Consider the following 20,601-nt stretch of genomic DNA (forward strand, 5'->3'; position numbering starts at 1 on the left):
AAAGAAGGCTGTTGTGGCAGTTACACAAAGGTACTGATGAATAGCCCAAAGCTGTTAAGTTAAGCATCTGTTTTCACAGCAGCAGTATACTACATCCATGTCCATGTCACTGCTGTGCTGAAAACGATCCACCACCCAAATAGAGGTCAGCTGTGGTCTCTTTCCATTGATGGAGATACCACAAGAAGGGCTACAGAAAGTCACCTATACTTAAAAAAACAACTACAATGAGTTCAGATGCCAGTTGTACCTAATAAACTGTTAACTCATAGGATAGACGCTGTAAGTATCCAGTGTACAGTTCTACATTGTTTGGATATCTGTTTGTTTATCATTGTTAAACAACCTTTAGCTTAGGCAGAAAATGACTGAAGGCTTAATGCTTTTGGTGCAAAGCAGGTTCATGCTGTTGACACTGGAGACTCCTTTCAAAAACACAGAATAAGCCTCTTCTCACAGAAAACTTCACCATATCAACTACACACATTTTTGTAAAAGTATGTTTAGGTGGTGTGTCCAAAATACAAACCACTTTGTAAGTTGTTACCATAGAGACAGTAATGCATTAGGACGGGTACATTCATATAAACCTGATTTCCCTTGCCTTGCTGTTATGGATAAATAATCAACAACATTCCTACCACTATATTTAGATGGTATAAATCAATATACTTTCAGGAAATAATGAAGTGTTACCTCAATGCTAGGTGTAATTTATGCTAGGGAGACATGTCCTCACTGCTTTTTGAAAGTGTAGCCTGTTAAAATCTCTTATATAATACCTTGCAACAGAAACCTTTCCAGACACTTTCTAAATCTGTCACTAAGACCATGTGGCACTATTCCTCACCAATAAGAGTAAATGCACTGACAGTAAATAAGAACAGTTCTGTTGTGTGTGTGAGAGGATAATGGAGATACAAACTGAATGCTGGCGTTTTTGTCTCACCAGAGGTAAGAGCAGTGGGCAAGGGCTGACTGATAATAGCTTATTAAGACAAATGTGTCTGTTGCCTACTTCCATTTTCTCAACTGGATTGTTGAGCACTCAATCCACCAGCAGATCAACAGCAATAATAAAGGTTAGCATACTATGTCTTCTTTATAAGCTATAGTTATCATTGGTGATATTAATTAGACATGTTATTATTGTATATTACTTATTTCTTAATCATAGCTCATAGAAATAACTAGAAAACATAAAAGTTCAATATAGTGTGACACTTTAGTCAGTGATGCTGGCACTCCATTACATATGTATTATTTCAGCATACTATTTAGTCCACTAGTGTGAGATTTAGAACACAAACATACAGCGATCTCAGGGTCATATGAGGGTAAGGGAAATGTGTCAACATTATCAACTCCAAGTATTGACTCAGAAAAGGAAACATGTTCCCAGAAAAGAAAAGAAAAGAAACATCACAATAATTCCTACAGTATTATATATTATAACACCAACTGTTTCTGTAGGATTTTCTTCACATCTTCTTGGTTTCGCCTGACAGCTGAAGCCATGGTCCGCAAAGAGCTTACAAAGCATGGACAGGGTCTCACTGTCAAAAGGAATTAAACAGGAGAGGGGTTCAAAATTTTTTCCAAATCATTAGATGTACCATGTAACATCGTAAAGTTTATCATCAACAAGTGGAAAAAATGGAGCACCACAGTCACGTTAAGAAGAACAGAACGTCCCTCCAATAGTTACAAAAGGACAAGACAAAAACTTACCAGGGAGGCTGCCAAAAGACCTACGGCATCATTAAAGGACTTGCAAGAATAACTGGCAAGTACGGATTACTCTCTGCAAATGACAACATTCTCTCGTATAATTCACGTCTGGGCTATGTGGTAGGGTAGCTTTTCTCACAAAAAACATTCAAAACGTGTTATAGTCAGATGAGACCAATACCAAAAAGTATAAAAATTCGATAATTCCAAAAAAATATGTTTGGCGGGAAAAAAAGCACATCAACAAAAGAGCACTATACTCACAGTGAAGCATGGTGGTGGCAGCATCATGCTCTAGGGCTGCTTTCGTCAGCCAGGACTGCAGGTTTTTATCAAAGTAGAGGGAATCATGAATAGCTCAAATACCAGCTGATTTTACTGTAAAACATTCAGGTGTCTGCTAGTAAGCTGAGGCTGAAACGGAATTTCACCTTTCAGTATGACAGTGACCCAAAGCATACATCTAAATCAACAAAGGAATGGCTTAACCAAATGTTATGCCTTTTTTTTTTTTTGTATTTAAAGCACACAGACATGGCAACACTTGACTAAAACTTATGTATGATTCTGAAGAACACTTTTCTAAAGACTTAACTAAAAGTCATTATTAGTCTTAGATTATGTGGAGTGTCTGTCATACAAGTCCCTGTGAATGAGCTTTTACTATAGAAATAATGACATACTAGAATGAGAGAATTAATGTACATTAAAAAAACATTTAAAAAGTGCATTAAAAAACATGTGAGTGGATTAATATAAACCACCTTCTGACCAATCAGATTTGAGAATTCAACAGCACTGTGGTTAAACAGGTATAATGTAAGTAAGACATGCAGCATGAAAATCCAAATGTAAAAGTAAAGCCATATAAATATAAATAACGCTAACTACAAAATATTACAATAATGGTTTAGAAATAACAGCGCAATAAAATGTCATGGTAAAATGATAGGTTTAGGGCTGTTTTTGTTAGAATTAAAACAAAAGGCCCATGACTGAATTTCTGCTGTTTAACTCTTGGGCTGTTCAGTAGAGCAACACTTGATGGTCTTAAAACTCGAATTGAAATGCAGTCTGTCACGCATTTACCAATGGCTGAAGGTGCTAAAGCCATTTAGACCTTTTAGAAAAACACAGTAAAGGGACTCGGAGCACTCAATATGAAATCAAATGCTGCTCATCCAAGACTAACAGACTACTCACTGCTGATGCAGTGAATTACTATTCTAATTATTGTTCATTATTATATGATTATGTCCAACAATTTACATCATTTTAAATCTCTGCACTCTTACTGCATTGCAACAATTGCCTATTTGCCCCTAATCTTCAGAAAATATTATAATCAGATGAACATTACTGTATTTGCTCATTGTTTCATGCTTAATACAAACACATTCTGTTACACTTCATATACTTGTGCTTTATATTTACCCAGCAGTGCTTGTGTGTGCATGCAGTGGTTTTAACTTAATTCATTAAAGGAATGATTCAGACAAAAAAAAAAGAAGAAGAAGAAAATGTTTGGTGCCTAATTTTGCTTCATAGTTACTAGTAAGTTCAAAGTCTATGTCACTCAAAATCTTTTCCATTAATACATGTGCAGCTCTTCATACACTTCTGCAAAATACAGTATATAGTTATGTGACAAACAAAATTTTTAAATACTTTTGTAAAATCCATACTTACAAATTTAAGTTCAAAGCAAATCTACATTATCATCCGCATCACCTCCAGTTTACGCGTACAATTCGGCCTTTAAAATTTCCTTGAGGAGCAGAACAATCATTAATAATTGCACTAATAAAAAAGTTATCCAAGATGGCTGCCCCGAAACATTGCAGCATTCAGCTGCTCTGAAGTTAGCTTCACAGTAAGTCCTACTATGTCCTAAACCTCATCAGGATCTGTTTGAGATCACTGAAGAACTGAAGAGGATATACTGTATGTGTGGCAATCTTGGAGAACCCTTCACATAGTGAAATTTTGACGTGTTCTGAAAACTACAGACTTTGCTGAAATGAAATACTATGTATATGAGTATATAGTTCACACTGCACCAACAGACAGGGTTTTGTCGGATCAGTGTGTTAACCTGTCGGCGTCTGTTGGCGTGGATCAGCGTTTGTTTTCACCGACTAAACATGTTCAATCTGCGTTTGTCAGTCGTGAAATGTCTGAGCAGTGTGGTATGATTTTCCAACTAATTCAGATGTAATCTGACCTGGGCACAAACTGTTGCCATGACAATCAAGAAAAATCCAGAGAAACGAAAGCCCATGCTCTAGGTGCTAGGTGTGCTAAATTGTCGCTGTGGGTACAGTGGCAAATTTCAGGACGAATCAGAAAGAAGAGGATAAATGATGTATAAATGTGTTATTTAAATAAAGTCGTTTAGTTCAGTGGTCACACTGGTAATGATCGTCCACTCTTGTGTTTTGGTTTTAATCGGGATCATCCACTAACTGTACGCCATCAAGTAAGAAGCAAAATCACAACAAACGTTTAGAATTTACAATCGCGTAAAAATATTGTTCATAATGTATGATCTAATACTGGTCTTAGCTTACCACGTAGCCTACCTTAAGGTGTCTTTCTCGGAGTTGTTGTAACTGCTTGGTGGCAAACTGAGCAAAATTTTGAAAGCTTTGCACATCCTCTGTCTGCAGTTCGCTGCATAAATCTAAGTAAGTGCCCTGTCTCTCATGTCACAACAACCAAGGCTTCACCCACAGCCTCTTTCGTTTCACTTTTTTTTTTTCGTCTTTTCAGGCGAAGAACCATACGTAAAGATCCTAGTAATATTAAAATGTTGATTGTGGTAAAAGGATCAGCCATTTTTAAACCTATCTGACTACTGTCTGTAAAATCTTTGTTTGTTTCCCAACAATCTAAATCCAACAGCCAACTATTAAAATTTGGTGATTGTCGGTGTTGGCTGGCGTTTGTTGGTGCAGTGTGAACTAGGCTTAAGTCATCTATAGACAAACAGACTTCCTTTACAGCTGTGTTTTTTAAACTAGTTTTTTTTACAAAGCATGATCTTCACAGGTAGATAACAAGGCAAAGTTAGAATGTACTTGGTTTTCCAGAATGTTCCCCAGACTGCCTCACATTTACAGAAGAAACTTTGCGTGAGCTAGACTTCCATTATTTGTTAGCAGAGAAAATGGCCCAGTGGTCAGTGTAACTATCAGGCCAACTGGGTCAGTGGTTGAAGAGGAGAGATAAAATGGTGTGAGACTGAGTGGTACAGCTACAGAGTGATAAATTGGTGCTATCAAGAAAACATGCCTGTATTCCATCATACAAAATTTTAATGGTTTGTAACAGTAAACAGATAGTAGTTATAGATGTAAACAGGAAAATATGAATAGTTTAATATTATTCAGAAATAATAAAGTTGATATTAATATAATTGTTGATATTAAATGTACAATATATTGGTGTTACAGTGCTCTGAACATTTATTAACCAACCTACCAGCTAATCCAGTACGCAGTGTAGTCATGAAACCGGCTACAAACTGCTCCCTCTTTCTCCTGAGTGTTAGAACAAGCTATCTGTTGTCCATTACATTTTAGCTGCTGATTTAAAGGTGATAATATGTCCTTAAATCTTTCTTTATTTGTTCCCCAGAGTTCCATGGCCAATAAACCCGTGTGCTGAGCTGCATGTTAAGCAACCTACAGTCCACAACACGACCTGCATCCTTTCATAAGCACACAGAGATATATGTCTCACACTCTTATTTCTCTTTCCCCTTTCATTTTCTTTCTTTCTTTCTTTCTTTCTTTCTTTCTTTCTTTCTCTTTATTCTGTCTATTCTCCTTTTCTTTCATTTTCCTTTCTTGACTTTATTCATTTTCCTTTCCTTGACTTGTTTTTATTCTTTCTTTCTTTCTTTCTTTCTTTCTTTCTCTATCCTCCTTGTGTCCCTTGGTTTTCTCTTTTATTGTTTTCTTTCTTTCTTACTTTCTTTCTCTATCCTCCTTTTTTCCCTTGGTTTTCTCTTTTTTGTTTTCTTTCTTGCTTGCTTTGTCTTTATTCTCAATGTCTATTCTCCTTTTCTTTTATATTGCTTGATTGCCATTCTTGCATTTTCCTTTCCCTACCTTGTTCTTTTTGTCCTTTTTCTCCCTTTTTCTTTCTTTCTTTCTTTCTTTCTTTCTTTCTTCCTTTCTTTGTCAGGTCTTCTCTCTTTCTTTAATGTTCTTTTCTTTTTTTGTCTTATTTTTCCTCAAGTTCACTGTAGAATTTCTACTTAGTCTACTTAGTGTTTAATAAAAATGGCAAAATTGATTTAAAAATAGTTGATATTATTAAATGTTCTTCAATTAAATATGTGTCAATCACAGTTCACAGTTAATCCTGCACCCACTTAAACTGTTTGCTGTTAAGTGGTCAGAGCAGCGCTACATCTCTTGTATGTGCAGGACAGTGACAGCTGTGCATCCAGAATGGGGGTCTAAAAATCATCAGAGAGCCGTTGCCCTAAAGGCATGAAACAAAATAAATGAACCTTCAGGATGCTGTATGGAACCTTAAATAAATGATTCAGACTATATAAATAGTTTTCTCTCTATGATAGCTTTGCTTTAGGGTTAGTGGAATTGAAAAGCTGTCCATAGTTCCTACTGAAGTCAAAACCTGTCTGGTTATTCTATTTCTGTTACTTTTCAGTCTAGCTTACAGTTCCTATCTGTTACACCTAAGCATGTTTTAATCAGGAAAAATAATAGGTAAATATTAGTGCGTATCATGACACTGTGCAGCATGTTCAACGAAGTGGCCTTTTAGAGTGACTATCTATGATTTCAGACGTGTCTGCAGAAATGCCAGGGGTGTCACATTTTCACCTCACTTCCTTCAAATAAGAAGTCTCTCATCCTGTGGAAAGGGCATTTCCAACAGATATTATTACACTTTTTGTTGATACAGTGATTGGGTACTCATAGAAAAATACAGAGAGAAAGATTTAACACACTGATGTATGAATTTATTTATTTATAAGTTTTATATATTTATTTATAAGTTTGACATACATGACTTGTGTATGAATAAGGATGTACATTAGATGCACGTTTTTGCAAAGGCAGTTTCACTATTGTACAAGATGGCCCACTTATATATGCTATACCCACTTATATATGCTATACTATACTATAATATGCTGCTTTCTTTAATGACATACAAAGATTTTTCTGTAACATTCATTTTGTGCTGGAAAACTAATGTTTGGGAATCTAAAATGATTTTGTACTGACTCGATAATGTAGAAATCATAAAATAAAAAATATATAACAAAGTTTGTACTAAAAAAATATGGTGCCTAAAACTTTTGCACAGTACTGTGTGTGTATATGTGTGTGTGTATATATATATATATATATATATATATATATATATATATATATATATATATATATATATAAAACACAATGAAGGCTGCTGGATTTTGCTGCAAAAAAAAAAGCAAGTGCAACAGTCAAAGTCTCCAGAAGAACCGTGACTGGTTCTGCAAGATGCTCAATAAAACTTACAGCTCACTTGCTTAAAAAAACTGCACTAATTGTACTTTTTTGTTACACCAAATATTGACTTTGTTTCATTTACTTCTGTTTACTGCCCTTTACAGTATTTTTTCAAAATGTAGAACCATTTAATTTCATTATTTCTGAAGGCATCATTGCTCTACAGCATTTCTTTGCATGTGCCTAAACGTTTGCACAGTACTGTGTATGTGTAAATAAATACTTGTTTAAAGAGTTTTATACAGTATTCACCATGATATCGGTCAAATAAGTCTCACCTTTTAATCATTTAATAAATATATTTAAAAAGCCATATTTTGTCCATAAAGCAATACAGTGGCACTTTTGTATTTTTAAATATTACAAATATATAACCAAACAAATATAGCAACTGGTTGATTTCTGCTAATATCTTCTAGGATTTGCTACCAAGATTGTTCAAGAAGAGACTTGAATCTACCCAATTTCCTTTTTAAATACACGTGCATGCAATTTGAGACACATCCACGTATATAGTGAATGCTCCAAGAATCCTTGTCTTTTCTGTGAATCGCGTTTTTTTTTTTTTTAAATAGTTACCCATATTTCATGCTACTGAGGGTATTTATCATTTGTGGCAGATGTGTGATGAAAAAGCTGAAAGATGCTTCTAATGTCACTTGAGGCTTTCTTCACTCCACGTTGCATTTTTTTTCTTGAGTGCTTCAGTGTTTGAGTTCAATCTCCATCTCTTACTGTTGGTTAAAAAAGCTAATTCTTTTTTTCTTACGCTTTCACATTCACACACTATATAAACACCTTACAGTAATTATATACAGTATATTGACACGCTTAGAAAATGTCACCACATAAGTATTTCTTCATTAGACATTATAGGCATTCATACTTTAGCACCTCTTTTAGCTGCATCTTTGCGCTCAAGGGCAGGACCGTCAGATTAACGAGTAATCATTTAACAAGAGAAAAATTCTTGGTGTATTTTTTTTTTCTCAAAGTAAGACATGGCATGACTTGTCTCATAATTTACAATATGTAAACATGTCTTTATTGCCGCATGATTGTGACACCAAGACAGTTTCCATGGAGACTTTTAGTGGTACAACTCGATCTCATTAACCTCTTCACCCTTGCCCACATCCTTCGGGAACAGTGCTGCATAAACAAGCGCTGCATTCCCTAATTTTCTCACACTGTTCCCTTTTTAGCATCTCTGGGGCTGACAGGGTGTCATGGGGGGAGTGCAGTTCCAGGGTCATCTGTTTCTCTGAATATGAGTGCACAGTGCTCACAGTTATGCGATGCTTAACTGACATGATCTCCGTTTAATGACTGTCCATCTGTCTTTGTTTAAACGAGACCCATATGTACTCGTTGAATGAGGTTATTGCAGGAGTTGAGTAGAAATTAGCTGTCCTTAATTTGTTAAGGACTGAAGTACTTTGCCATGTAAATTCTGCTGCGTTGCCTTCTACCAACATTTCACCTCTGGATAATGGTGCGATAACTTAGTTTGGATAAATTCCCTTAGGATAACATGGTTATGGAAGATGAATAAATGAATGAATAATTACTCTTAAGTAGCACAAATAGCAATAGAGTTGACTTCATGATCGAGGCCACAGAAAGGCTGCAATAATCCTCGAAGTGAGTGAGAATTATGAAGAATTTGGGGTTTATGAATCATGTGAATTAGTAAGAAGCTTATTTGTAATTAAAAATTTTTTTTAAATCCCTGAACACATCCACTTCTACAAAATACCTTTTTATAGTTTCCTTAATTATAAAGCTAGCATGGAATGGACACAAGTCTGGACCTCCAGCAGAAGAATTTTTATTTTTATTCAACAATGACAATAATTTAGTAACACTTTTCCAGCCTTTTGTTGCCCCGTCCCAACTTTTTTGAGACATGTTGCGACCATCAATTTCAAAATTACCTTATTTTGACTCTAAAATGGTACAATTCCTCAGTTTAAACATGTTCTACTGTGAATAACGTATGGGTTTATGAGATTTGCAAATCATTGAATTCTGTTCTTATTTACATTTTACACAGCGTCCCAACTTTTTGGAATTGGGGTTGTATATAGTTCAAGAGAGAGAGAAAAAAGAGAAGCTGATAAGACTGTGTGTGAGGATATGACTGTTCATAGCTGCTACAATGAAAATGATAACAGTAAGTAAAATGTCTCAAGAATGTTCCACAACAATAAATGTAACTTTGAACAAAGCACATGTTCATTAATAGACTCAAAATTGCAGTTACTGATCAATTGCTGTGGTGGAGTATAAGAACAGTTTTCCAGGGCCTGTCATGTTTTATTCATTTATTCACAACCCACAAATCAATTTGTATCATGGTATAGTTGTTGTTGTGGTTACAATTTAGAAAGAATTGTCTCGCACTCTTCTTTTCACTTTTATTTAAATCACATTGTGCTGCTTATAAATCAATCCTTTCCACAAGCCATGTTTTTCATTCTTCTTATTTTATTGTAGCGGGACAATAGCGACACTTAAAGATCAGTTTAAATATCATATTTTTGTTGTCATGGTTACATACATATAAATATTATATAGTATGAGGAGCATTGATTCAATTTGATATTGTCAGCTGAATCTACATTAAAGCTGTTCTGATGTAAGAAAATAATAACTTCCAGTCAGATTTTGGGAACTTTTAGTAGCTGTAATTGGACCCCTGACATGAATGAAATGTAAAGATGAAGATAGCTAGCACTACATTGGCCAGTATGCCCTATAATAATAAAATATTCTCAAATTAAATTTAAGCAAGACTCCACTATTCTTTACTATTCTTCTTGAGGACAATACCACATAGAAGGACAATATGTGTATTAACACCATGATGATCCAAGGGTCACACATGATCATCTCATCATTCATGTTTCCTTTGTATTTATAGTGTTTATGTAGAAATACAACAAACCCTTGTGTGTGTGTGTGTGTGTGTGTGTGTGTGTGTGTGTGTGTGTGTGTGTTTGTATGTGTGTATGCACCATCCTTCCTGAAGCAGCAGTGTCTCTCGGGGGCCTTTGGGGGACTCAGCTTGTTATACTGTCATAGGAGACATAGTATGACAGTCCTTTAATCCGTCCAGCTTTGTGCCCCGGACCCTGACACCATGCTAAATTGTGTTTGCTTGAGAAAGCTCTCAGAAGCGTGAAGCGTCCCGTGACCTCGCTACAGTTCCTGGAACAAAAACACCACAGAGACCATGCTGACGCCAGACTTTCCAATCTTCCATGCAACCAAAAGCTCTTTTGTCATAACTCGTCCTTTGATGGCATATGACGTTCCATCTTCCACTCGAGAGGGCAGGAGCTGAACTCAATTCTCTTCAAAGGATACAACAGCATGGGTCTGGTGTTGTCATGATCGGCATCTGTGTAGAAAAAAAAAACCCTCACCTTTTCTGAACTTAAAATATTTGTTCGCAAAACTCCATCAGGTATATGAAGTCCACAGGTGTAACTCATTACAGGCAATGCAAAGATCCACTTTCCATCTTGCATTAGTCACTTCTCATTGCTGTGGTATGGGTGTTATTCATTTCTCTTAATAAATCGGGAGAGTGTTATAGAAAATGTAACTTAGTGGTCATTTGTGCCCTTCAGTACTTTCAGATTAGATACAACTTCCAGAGACCTTGTTTCCATTGACCAAATGGATTTCAGAAATTCAAAAGCGCTGCAGTATACAATCACATATAACAGCCCTTACAACACACAACATGATGTGCACTTTAAGCTATAAGGTCTTGAAAAAGAAAAATAATAATTTCATAACTCCAGAAATCAACTTGTTACCTACAGAGAAATAATTTTTTTTATGATTGTAGGACATCAATAAGATAATAGATAATAATAGGTAAGATAATAGGACAGAACACTTAAGCTCAGCCTCTCTGGAGATTTGTGCCAGTTTAAAACTGTAGGCTGTGAACAAAACAAAAGTAAAGACAAGTAACACTCATGTTTCATGACAAATAACACTCAGCTTGCACAGAGCGTCCAGATCACTCCCTCCAGACGCAGGAAATCTTCAGCACCATACAACACCTGGACACAGTGCTAGCATTACCGCGAGCTCTGCAGGGATCTGCGGCGACATCTGGGAACTAATGAAGCCACAGATGAGCTAAATGTTAATTAAAGTTCCTGTAATAAAAAATCCATATGGTCTCCGACTGATCTGCACGGTCCTGATATAATCGGCACGTTTCAATATTGAAGAGCGAACCTCTTATTAAACTCCTTCGTTCTGCCTGGAGTCTGAAGCTGTCGGGGGAAAACAAAAACTCCTGTGCTTTATTGCTTCATGATGAAGGACGGTCTTTTATATTTCTTTATGCTTTTTTACATTTCTTCATAAACCTCCAAAGGCGCTCAAGGATATCACATATTCATGCAGGATTTAATTTAGCCAATAGAGTGAAGGTCCTCTTTGAGAAGCAGCCATATTCTCCTCCTGAGTTTTCAAGGTTTTGAGAAGAAACTTTACAGAAAGGTTTTGTTTGGTATGGGGTATTGTTAGTTAAAACTGCCAGAAATCTATGTCACTTCAATGGGTAGAGTTTTACACTTAAATGGCTGATGACAACATGTTCAATGTGTTTATGAAATGAAATGTTCATGCCTTTGTCAGGAGTCGGTCTGCTGAAAGTCACTGGGAGACAGCATTTGTGTTGTACAGAGAGAGAGGAGGGGACGAACAGGCTTTGTACTAATTAGGACACATTGTGATGAATGTCTGTCTTATCTCCTAGACAAGGTCTCCTAGACAGATCGGGAAGGAAGGAAGTGTGTGACTGAGATTTTGATGGATTGTAATGATTTAGCATTACGGTTATAATTTACATTACTATTTACTCATTTGGCAGACATTTTATCCAAAGTGAATGACAAGTGAGGCAGAATCCAGTCCAAATATAAAGTTCTTATAGGAACCGATACTGACACAAACATTCCAAACCAAGGCCACCATCAGCCTCCATCAAGCATCTGTGGCCAAAATTCGCCAGTTACTCACCATTGGCACACTTATAGAAAATAGGTTTTCAAGGATTCCCTCAAAGGTTCTACAGACTAATAATGGTCTTAGTTTTTAATGGTTAATAATGATTCTAATTTCAGACACCGTTCACAACAAGGAAACCTTCAGTTATATCAGTCTATATAGAGGAACAAATGGTAGAAACCCTTAAGGTGCTAGATGACAGGGAAATTTTTTTTATTACTCTAAGAGTATAGAAAGTTTGTTCCTTAAGCGTTCTTAAGATGGTTAATAATTATATCTTTCTAAAATATGCACAAATTGTTTAAAGGCACAAATTGCTCAAAATGCAGAAATTGTCATATTTTAAGAAATAACCTTAGTACTGAATCTTTGACAAGAAGGTGTTGTTGTGAAAATAAAATATAAGAACCTATCAGGTTTCAATATGCAATAAGGGTCTATGTGAAAGTTTATCTTCTGTATATCAGGGGAAGGGGTGGAGTCTGTAGGATATTTCTAACATGCGTGTTCAAATTAGAAATAGGAGCTTGTCCTAAAAAGGAAACCCTTAGTTTTATAGTTTTTTAGTGTATAGATTTCTATATAGAGGGACAATAAGAAGAAACTTTACTGGATGCCAGTTTTGTCTTCTTTTTTTTTTTTTTTTTTTTTTTTTCAGAGAAACAACCTGAAACAGGCTTTAGAGTGCTATATGGCACTTTCCAAGAATTAAGAAAGAGTTCCTCAAAGGTTCTTTGGATAACTCTTGGCTTTCTAAATGTGTTCTACTTTCTGATAAGAAAACATTCTGCTGTAGGATTAAGGTCTGTAAGAGACTTAAAGGTTCCCCCAGACGGACAAACAGGGAGTTTTAAATACAACCATTTTAACAGATTGCATCAATACCAAGAGCTGTTTGGTTTTTTTTTTTTTGGTTGTTTGTTTTTTTTGCTCCGTTTTAGGAAAATAATGCAGTTTAATGATATTGTCAAATTATAGTCTTAAATTTCCCTTCAGAATTCTGACATCCATTACTAATAGATATCCAAAACTGTGTTCTTATTGACTGAAATGAATGATAACACAGGTAACACATAGTGGAGTGTATTACTTGAGTCAATATCACATATTAATCATTAAGAGATAACTATTCACACCATCTGTGTTAACATTTAAATGAAAAATCTGCACCTTCTTCTATTGTTCCGGGATCCAGTTCCGATGCTCATGTGCCTATTGTGGGTACTTGCGGTGGTGTACAGGGGTCACTTTTGGTAGGTACTAACCACTGAATACTGGGAAATCCCCACAAGACCTGCAATTTCGGAGATGCTCTGACCCAGTTGTCTATCCATCACAATTTGGCCCTTGGCAAAGTTGCTCAGATCCTTAAACTTGCCCATGTTTCCTGCTTCCAACATATCAACTTAAAGAACTCATTGTTCACTTGCTGCGTAATATATCCCACCCCTTGACAGGTGCCACTATAAGGAGATAATCAATGTTATTCACTTCACCTGTCAATTGTTTTAATGTTATGGCTAATCGGTGTATGTAGTTTCTCTCTCTCTCTCTCTGTCTCTCTATCTATCTATCTATCTATCTATCTATCTCTCTCTCGCTCTCTCTCTCTCTCTCTCTCTCTCTCTCTCTCTCTCTCTCTCTATATATATATATATAGAGAGAGAGAGAGAGAGAGAGAGAGAGAGAGAGAGCGAGAGATATATATATATATATTTCTTAAATGGGTAAAAGAAATATAATTTATCACAGTTTTATATAATGTAAACTTTTTTAAGAAAGGTCAACCAAGTACAATTATGTATTTGTTTCTGATAATTGACAGAATAGGAAGAGTTAGGTAGTAGACGCAAAAGTAGACTTTTGGACCCTGCTGTATTGGGAACAGTGCTAATAGGGTGATTTAGCACAGCTTCATTATGGCAAAGCCATGATTACACAAACATTTGGTGAAGTTACAATGAATGAAGATTCAGATGACACTTGGCAGCCCCTGTTAGATTGTTTTTACCTGGACCTCTGGAGAAGGTGTCAGAGCAGGACCGTGTGGCTTCCTCTAACAGTGCTGAAACAACTCATTAAAAGAAGACAACATGATAGTGACTGGAGGCGAGGCAGTGCTCGGCTTTCCCAGAATGCAGAGCTGCGGGCATCATTAGCAGGGAGGCAGGGCAGCGTGAGGAAAGAGGGCAGTGTGTTGCAGGTGGGCTGGAGGACGACGTCCACTTCAGCTTGCCAGGCAAGTGCCATAATGAGCACATTCGACCCAGATTGTAGCCTTTTACACACACTCACTGACACGCATTAACACACAGTAAACACTCACACACACACACACACACACACACACACACACACACACACACACACACTTTTTCCTTAATCTTCTTTAGTCAATAAGAAACATTATGAATATAAATGGAGACACCTTTAATAATAACTATAGGTTCTATTCATTAGTGTGTAATGCATCTCCGCACTGATGCAGTAATTTGTGCAAAAGGATTAAAGCCCCGACCAAGTATGGAGTACATAAATTAACATACTTTTCAGAAGGTCGACATTCCTGTATTATAAATTCTTTATTATAATATTCTGAAGTACTGGATTTTTTATTTCCATGAGCTGCAAGCTGTAATCATCAAGATTAAAACAAAAAAAGGCTTGAAATATTTCACTTTATGTGTAATGTATATTACACATAAATGTGTAATGAAAGTTCCACTTTTTGAATTAAATTATGAGAAAAAATTAACTTTTCCACAATATTCCAATTTTTTTGAGATGCACCTGTATATAAAACATGGTACTGACGCTCTGACCTGCACCAAAACAATTGCAAGCGAACTCTGGAGCAGTTCGCTTGTGGTGAGAAAGCAAAATACAATATACAACATTGTAATAATTTAAGTCCCCATTTTGCAACAAATCACAGATCTACAGGTCTGAAAATGCCCTAGGAATCATTTTTACAGAACTTTGTCCTGCATTTGTTTTGATAGGTATTTAGTCTTCATAATGCTGTATGCTTAAAATAGGCCATACTTGCAAAGGTGAATTTATACTGATATCATGTGACACTTATAAACTCCTTTCTATTAGTTATGTGACTTCTGATGAGAGGTTTTCGCACCAGAATAAATTTACGGGTTTCACAGAAATAGGCGTGAATACTTATGCAATCACAACGTTTATTTATTTATTTATTTATTTATTTATTATTTGTAGAGCATTTGGCAAACTCAGATTCATGACATATAACACTTCAAAATGTGGAAGCGTTCAAAGTGGTGAATACAAATGCAAAGCATTGTTCACCAAACCACTGACAAGATCTTGCATCATTGGTCTGCGGATGAGTGGAACCTGCTCTAATCCAAAATTCATACGAATTTTAACAAGCAAGAACAGTTTCATTGGATTCCAGGTGAAATCCCTAATCTCCCCATAAGTTTACTCATGTTAATAGTAATAAAAATTCTATTGTGAGACCATGATAAAGACAGACTTGATGAGGTTTCTGTCTCCTGAGACCTGATGGACTTTATTCACAAACTGGGTGCTATCACTAAATAGAGAACAAACGTGACTAGTGTGTTAATAAAAGTAATTAAGCCTGGGTTGAATGGTGGCATCTGACAGAAATGTTCTCTGACTTAAAACCGGAATTTAAACTGAGATGAACGGAATTAAACTTAAATTGACAATGATGAAAAGTTGACTGAGAATTAAAGGGAATTATCTGAATTAATTTCGTGTTAACTCCACAAATTACCTGCTTAATTAAAACCTACTGACATTGAAGCAAAAATGTTAATTAATGCCCACAAACACTGCAATAATTAGGGAGTAGCAACTTCAACCTGACATTTCGTGGATGCTTGATGTACTGATGACATTTATTTCACAGTGCAAAGGCCTGAATATTACTTAGGATGTTTATTTGTGACAATCAGCACCAGTTGAAGTAGGTGTGAATTAGTAGGGGTGTATTTCAGATTAATACAGCTTTGTTTGCGATGAGCGATTATAGCAGAGGCAAGCAATTAAAGATTTTTTACCTTCCACTCGTTTCCTTTCCTCTTGTTCAATCCTTTTCAATTGGCGGTAAGAGAGTTGAGAAAAGTGGCTGAGGGCAAAGGAAGAAGGTTATGTGATTTGGGAAATTAGTTTTAATAAGACTGGAACAATTAAAGCCTCATCAACAATGCTGTAACATGGAGAGAAACACTGCATGTTTATAACTGTGGCTTATCTGGAGGACTGTTCAGAATGGATACGGTATTTTTTGAAACTATTAAGGTCGACAGAATGACATTTTTCAGGAAGTAAAATATATTTTCTCTTCAGCATTTAGCTGTTAACATCAGTGGGATCATAAGTGCACTCTTTGGCTGAGTATTTAATTGCGGTCCCAGGTGATCAGGGATTACTGAAAATTTCTGTGCAGGACTGCCCATGTCTGGGATAATGGCTAGTGCCCAGGAGGTTGGCAGAAGTGCATAATTAATAAATGAGACTGAATGCTCAGATCGGCTGCCTTTCGACTACATAATGGCCATGTTTCCTTCCACCCAGAAGAATTGTGAAAGGTTTAACAGATGAGGAAGTCTATACACCACAAACCTGTGGACATGTCACAGTCATGTTGCATCATCGAACTGTCCAGAACACCTGTGTACATATGTAGGCACTAGCAGTGATGCTGAATGAATGGCTCCAAAATCTGGGTCAAAGGTCAACTGCTGCACAGACACTAATCTAGAGTGAAGGCCCATGAGAGATACCGCAGGTGCTTGTCACCTCTCATTTTCCACTCACTATTACTCCATATACAAAACCCATAGAAGTACTTCTTTGGTTTATGCTTCTTACATACATTATGTTTTTATAGTGTTATTTGGATTAAGGAACCATGATGATCTAAATGAATCTAAATGATTGATTACATGATTTTCCCCTTATACCAAATATAGCTGAACAGCCAAGACATGTTTAGTGTCTGTTTGCTCAATTAGTTTTGCACTGGACATAAATAAAAGCCTGACTTAAAAGCTTTTCCATAAAGAAATGCCCAAATGGCTTCAAACAGCATAATTAAGCAGGATAATCTCATTTTTAAAAACTTGTGAATTTACAGATACAGTCCATATTTATACACTTGAATTCAGAGTGAAACTGCTTTCTGCTACAATACCACTTTCAAACTTTGCAAAAGGAAAAAGGAAAAGAGGCATGATGGCAACCTCTGAAATGTTACCAAGTTTAGCTTGTCAGTGTGCTCTGTTTAGCTATCAGTACTTGTTGAAATGAAAAATGTACAAATGAAAAATGCAAACTTCGAACTCTAAACATATCCTTGCTGATCAAATAGATTTGTTGTAAGGGGAACACTGCATACATTTATAGCCAAACCATGGCTTGGACCTCACTATAAACAATGAAAATTTACATTATATTAATATTAGAAAAAAGACAAAGTACATACAGTGTATCATGATACGCTACAAAATTATCAACTTTCCCTGGCTAGAGCGTCACACCCTGTAGTTTATTTGGAAACTAAAATTTTTATGTTTATACAGTATCTCACAAAATTGAGTACACCCCTCATATTTTTGTAAATATTTGATTATATATTTTAATATGACAACACTGAAGAAATGACACTTTGCTATAATGTAAGGTAGTGAGTGTACAGCTTGTATAACAGTGTAAATTTGCTGTCCCCTCAAAATAACTCAACACACAGCCATTAATGTCTAAACAACTGGCAACAAAAGTGAGTACACCCCTAAGTGAAAATGTCCAAATTGGGCCCAATTAGCCATTTTCCCTCCCCGGTGTCATGTGACTTGTTAGTGTTATAAGGTCTCAGGTGTGAATGGGGAGCAGGTGTGTTAAATTTGGTGTCATCGCTCTCACACTCCATCATACTGGTCACTGGAAGTTCAACATGGCACCTCATGGCAAAGAACTCTCTGAGGATCTGAAAAAAAGAATTGTTGCTCTACATAAAGATGGCCTAGGCTATAAGAAGATTTCCAAGACCCTGACACTGAGCTGCAGCACGGTGGCCAAGACCATACAGCGGTTTAACAGGACAGGTTCCACTCAGAACAGGCCTCGCCATGGTCGACCAAAGAAGCTGAGTGCACGTGCTCAGCGTCATATCCAGAGGTTGTCTTTGGGAAATAGACATATGAGTGCTGCCAGCATTGCTGCAGAGGTTGAAGGGGTGGGGGGTCAGCCTGTCAGTGCTCAGACCATATGCCACACACTGCATCAAATTGGTCTGCATGGCTGTCGTCCCAGAAGGAAGCCTCTTCTAAAGATGATGCACAAGAAATCCCACAAACAGTTTGCTGAAGACAAGCAGACTAAGGACATGGATTACTGGAACCATGTCCTGTGGTCTGATGAGACCAAGATAAACTTATTTGGTTCAGATGGTGTCAAGCTTGTGTGGCAGCAACCAGGTGAGGAGTACAAAGACAAGTGTGTCTTGCCTACAGTCAAGCATGGTGGTGGGAGTGTCATGGTCTGGAGCTGCATGAGTGCTGCCGGCACTGGGGAGCTACAGTTCATTGAGGGAACCATGAATGCCAACATGTACTGTGACATACTGAAGCAGAGCATGATCCCCTCCTTTCAGAGACTGGGCCACAGGGCAGCTTGCTAAAGAAGCTGAGGGTGAAGATGATTGACTGGCCAAGCATGTCTCCAGACCTATACTCTATTGAGCATCTGTGGGGCATCCTCAAATGGAAGGTGGAGAAGCACAAGGTCTCTAACATCCATCAGCTCCGTGATGTCATCATGGAGGAGTGGAAGAGGTGGCAACCTGTGAAACTCTGGTGAACTCCATGCCCAAGAGTGTTAAGGCAGTGCTGGAAAATAATGGTGGCCACACAAAATATTGACACTTTGGGCCCAATTTGGACATTTTCACTTAGGGGTGTACTCACTTTTGTTGCCAGCGGTTTAGACATTAATGGCTGTGTGTTGAGTAATTTTGAGGGGACAGCAAATTTACACTGTTACACAAGCTGTACACTCACTACTTTACATTGTAGCAAAGTGTCATTTCTTCAGTGTTGTCACATGAAAAGATATAATCAAATATTTACAAAAATGTGAGGGGTGTACTCACTTTTGTGAGATACTGTATGTATTACTGAAGTACAGTGTTATTCCCTTGATTGCTCTTCACATATCCCCATAAAATACTATTCACCGAGACAGGAAACATATGCTTACATAATAATATCTAATTACTATGAAAGCAGGTTTTGGTGTTTATAAAAACGAGAGGAACATTAATTAAGAACTGAAATGTGGGCGTTCTTTGGAGATGTGGCTCCCAACTGTCCCAAATCTAATGCTACATTTATTCACGAAACCACTCAATTGTCCATTAACTCGAGTGAGTCAGTGAAGGCTGAGATCAAGAGCTTAGCGCAGAATCCCTATGGCATCTACGGAGTAATCAACTGGAGTGAGCTTCCAGTCCTGAAATCACTTTACTGCCCACATGGAAGTGCTTGCTCTGCAGGCAGGTCGTGTCAGTTGTCTGGATCATCTTGGTTTGGGGGGGTGTAAAGGCTCATGTTGGCCCTTATTGCTTTACTTTAGGACACATCGGTCTACCACAGACAGGAGTGATGGATCCCAAAATAGAAACCAGTCCAGGAGAAACTGCCCCCAGCTGGGCAGGGAATAGGAGATGACAGCAGTCTTGCCCAGCAAGCAGAAACACTTTGACTCTCTGATGGCTTTAATGTCATTATTACTTTTCAAATGTGCTGTGCAAAATACATCATCTGGCTTAGAAAGGCTACAGTGCCAGTAGTGATACAAATGATAGCTTTGACAAGCAAGGCCAGCAAGGCAGATGGAGCAGTGTATAGGGTGGATTCACGATCTAGTGGACATGGAGGATGAAGCAGTAAAGAATAATTAAGGTGTAAAGCAATGGTCACCAACCCTGTTCCTGGAGATCTACCTTCCTGATGATTTTCGCTCTACCATAATCCTGCCCACCTGACCATCTAATCATTAGAAGCCCTAAGAAGCTCTTGATCAACTAAAATAGGTGTGTTAGATTTTGGTTGGAGATGAGAGGGTTGGTGAAAACTGGTGTAAAATGTCTTGGCAGTCAAACAAAGGCCTTTGTTTAAAGGACAAATCCTTAATAGCTTGCATATCAACACTTATAATCAATATGTCACCTTGAATTGTGCAAAAGATCGACTTTTTTGGTTTGAAACCTCTATCAAAGACATCTTGATCTATT

Source organism: Ictalurus furcatus, chromosome 17 (genome assembly GCF_023375685.1).
Source record: "Ictalurus furcatus strain D&B chromosome 17, Billie_1.0, whole genome shotgun sequence".
NCBI lineage: Eukaryota > Metazoa > Chordata > Actinopteri > Siluriformes > Ictaluridae > Ictalurus > Ictalurus furcatus.